We start from the raw sequence: 4,311 nt of genomic DNA on the forward strand, positions 1-4,311 counted from the left end.
TGGCATGCAAGTGCTCAGTAAAGGTTTCTACTTGCTTTTCTACTCTCAGCTTAAGCACCAATTCTTTAAGCCATTTCTGTCCATCCAGACCAGATGAAATTCTCTGGGCATAGGCTCTCTGAACTCCTACAACTTTTGGTCTTAACTCATTTGTAATTATATAATAGAAGCACCACAAAAGCAGGAACCAAGTATATCTTTTCGTAATATATCACAAGGGCCTCATATGGCCGTTAGCTAATAACCAGTGTGGAAGAAGTGATTATTAATTGAATCGATGGAGGCTTTGTCTCATTTTCAGGTTATATTTCAATAGCATGCTATGGTATCTTAAATGGGTAAAACAATAAATATCCACATTTCCTAGTTTCAAAATATCTCATTAAACGAATGAGGTACATGGCTAAGAAAATCTATTTTTAAAATAAATCTTCTTCCTAGCTCTTTAAGTTGAGATATCAAAATGAGATCTCTAAAATGGAGTTTTATGACATTTCCTGTGTAATGCACATAAAATAACCTAAATCCTGGCCCTTGACTGTCCTAACTTCCCAGAATTCCATCTAATTTTCTAGCTATGTTTAGTGTCTTGGTGATAATTTTATTAGAATAATAAGCACTTAGGTCACGTTTGCCATGGTTTCAATTCCATGTTTGTTTTTGCAGGTTGGGTTGATGTAATTAGCACTGGTGTTATATGGTACTATGGCCAATATGAAGGGAAGCCTGTAAAGAATGACATTAAAGGTTTTTTTGTTTTGTTGTTTTTTGTTTTGTTTTGGAGTCCACACAATAGACTGGTTAAGTTTGAATTCTAGGTCTCATGATTTATTATGTTCATGGGCAAATTACTATATTTCACCAAATCCAAACCATAATTAATATCGCTAAGAAAGAAGCATTCCAGGGGCACCTGTGTGGCTCAGTGGGTTAAAGCCTCTGCCTTTAGCTCAGGTCATGATCTCAGGGTCCTGGGATCGAGCTCCACATCAAGCTCTCTGCTCAGCGGGGAGCCTGCTTCCCCCTCTCTCTGATTCTGTCTGCCTCTCTGCCTACTGTGATCTCTCTGTTCTCTCTGTCAAATAAATAAATAAATAATCTTAATCTAAAAAATTAAAAAAAAAAGAAAGAAAGAAGCATTCCAGCTTCATAGATGTTAAATTTTATCTTGGAGGGCTATTTTATCTTAGAATTGATGAAATATAGTACTCACTCCCTTGACTTTGAGCTTTTCCTCTATGTTTTTACCAACTGGACAACTGCCTGGCTTATAACTGTCTACTTCTCCCCACCTCTCCCATTCTCTGGGAATGGCAGACGAGCAAATGTGGGACCCAGGGGACATCTTTCTGCTGGATGATTTTTGCCTGCTCCTCCCAATTAGTTGGTCTAGGATGGACACTTAATCCAAGTTGGTTGGATAATGGTTTTCTCCCAGAAACTCGTTTGACTAACATTAGCTTTATTTTCTGTATTTTAAAATGTATTTCTAAAATTAAAAAAAATAACACTTTGGAATAGTTTTAGATTGATGGGAAAGTTGTGCCGATAGTATAAATTGTCCCTGTGCAGCCTTCACCCAGTTTCTTGTGTTTAATATCTCACCTTTGCCAAAACTGAGAAATTAACATTGGTACCTTATTATTACCTAAACTCCAGATTTTATTTTATTTTATTTTTTTCATTAATGTTCTCTTTCTGTTCCAGGACCCAGTCCAGGGTATAACACTGGTTTCATCTGTGTGTCTCCTTTGGTTTGTGACAGTTTCTTAGTTTGTTATTGTTGTTATTTTGTTTTTCATGATGGCCAGTTTTGAGGTATACTGGTTAGGGTTTTTTTTTTTTAAGATTTTATTAGAGAGAGAGAAAGAGAGATAGAGAGAGAACAAATAGGCAGAGCAGACCAAGAGGGAGAGAGAACAAATAGGCAGAGCAGGCTCCCTGCTCAGCGGGGAGCCTGAGGTGGGATTCGATCCCAGGACACTGGGATAATGACCTGAGCTGAAGGCAGCCACTTAACTGACTGAGCCACCTAGGCATCCCCTTAGATATTTTGTAGTGTTCCTCAACTTTGGTCTTTCTGTTGTTTTCTCATGACTGGAGCAGAACTGTAGTTTTCTGGAAATAATTCCCCAGAGATAAGGTGCCCTTAACACATCATATCAGGAGGGAAAATATATCCACATGACATCTCCAGTTATAACTTTCATCACTTGCTTAAGTTGGTGTCTGTCAGGATTCTCTATTCTTCTTCATGGTTTGTTTGTTTGTTTTTTTGAAAGCAAGTCAGTTTTTTTGAAAGCAAGTTTTCTTGGCATTTTAAAACCAAACAAATGCAATAGATTCAATCTTTATATAATGGGGGGGGGCTGGAAATTCTTGGACTATGCAGGTTGTCGAGAAAGACTGTCTGCAAGGTGGGAAGATACAGCTGACACAAGAGAGACATATTGAGGACGAGTGGGTAGAATCATGACAGCATTTCTGCCCTCTGAGGATCATAAATGTCCCTGTCTTCTAGAGGTTATATTTTGCACAAATAATGTGCCAGAAAATCTCTTTTTTGTCTAAACAAGCTTAGATTGGTTTTCTTTATGTATAACCAAAAAGATGCTAAATAAAAAAGTACGTCTGTGGATTGCTATGAGAATTGAATGACAAATACTGTGCAAAGTGAGTGTCTACCCCGAATGAGATACATAGAAGTACCTGATAATACTTGAGAATCTGAGATCATACATTAAGAACATTTGTTGTTAGAGCAGTGCACTCAATGAGAAGTGAAGAGTTGCAGCTGTATCAAGACCTTGCTGCTTGTTCAATAACTAAGGAATATTTGTGTTAGATTTAGAGGCAAGTAAAGAGCAGCCTGATATTTGAAGAATGTGATTATCCACATTCTTCTTCCCTGAGGAAAGGACCATCATAGCTGAAGTCTTTTAGCAAGAAGCATCTTTGATTCACAAATACTATGAGCATTTTTAATGTCCCATGACTATCACCTGGAGCAGTTTCTGCCTTGAAGTACAGAGAGAGGGAGAAATGAACATTTATACCTTTAGTAAATATCATTAGTTGATCTGTTATGACATTTATACATAAAATGAGAAAATGATTTGGGGATTAGTGGCTTTGAATTACTCTCACTTAATTCTCCATATTATAAATTATTTTTTTTTACAATGGGAAAAAAGCTATCAAGAAGATAAGCTTTTAATAGCTCTTCAAGGAAGCCATCTTGATATTTCCTTTCTCTTAAAGAACCCAGTTATAAATTACTTTGCATTCTTAATTTGTTCTGATTTTCTAAAAGGTAGTTCAGCATGAAAGAAGTACAATGGAGAGGGAGCCCAGTGCCCAACAGTCTAAAATGGGCTGTCTCTATGTAACAGAAGCAGTATATGCTCCATGGTCAGTGCCAGGATCTGGAAAAACTAGAACTACTAGGTGATGTGGCACAGATCATACTGAAGAAATTCCAAATTAGAGAAATTTAGTAAGAAAAAGCAAAGGAGGGAAGAAGGGGTTATAAAAGAGATATCGGGCTTCTGGATGGCTAAATGGGTTAAAGCCTCTGCCTTCGGCTCAGGTCATGATCTCAGGGTCCTGGAATTGAGCCCCACATCAGGCTCTCTGCTCAGCCGGTAGCCTGCTTCCCTTCCTCTCTCTCTTCCTGCATCTCTGCCTACTTATGATCTGTCAAATAAATAAATAAAATCTTTTAAAAAAATAAAAGAGTTATCTTCAGACAACATGGTGAAATAGGCAGTCTATATCCTATTCCATTCTACCTCTAGCATCAGCCCTGGCCATCTTTTTTTTTTTTTTTTTTTTTTTTTCCACTTCCTGAAACTAGAGGGTTTAATGCTAGCCCCATGAGTCTTCCTGTTTCAGGTCTAAATATTCACCCTCCCCTTATAATCTGTTAATGCTTCAGCAAGCATCTATTGAACACTGAAAACAATAAAAATAAGCACATATATAAATCTGCCCTATTCCCAATCCTCCATGAACTTGGTTCAGTGGGGGAGGAAAACAGGGCGTGTAGATCACTAAAACAAATGGGAGAGTACTGTAAAAGAAGGCAAAGAACATTAGGGTAAAAGATAGCAACAGAACTAGGCAAAGAAAGGAAGAATAATTAAAGCTGTGGATTAAGAAGGTGTGCTGTGACAAATGTTGTGAGTTCCTAGAAGCACACATGCCAAAAGTCGCTGAGGAAGAAATTAAGGAAAAGATCCTGGATCTGATGATTTTACTATAACTATAAAATGTGCTTTAAATGAGATGATTCATGAATCACATTCATTT

Source organism: Mustela erminea, chromosome 16, assembly GCF_009829155.1.
Source record: "Mustela erminea isolate mMusErm1 chromosome 16, mMusErm1.Pri, whole genome shotgun sequence".
Lineage (NCBI taxonomy): Eukaryota > Metazoa > Chordata > Mammalia > Carnivora > Mustelidae > Mustela > Mustela erminea.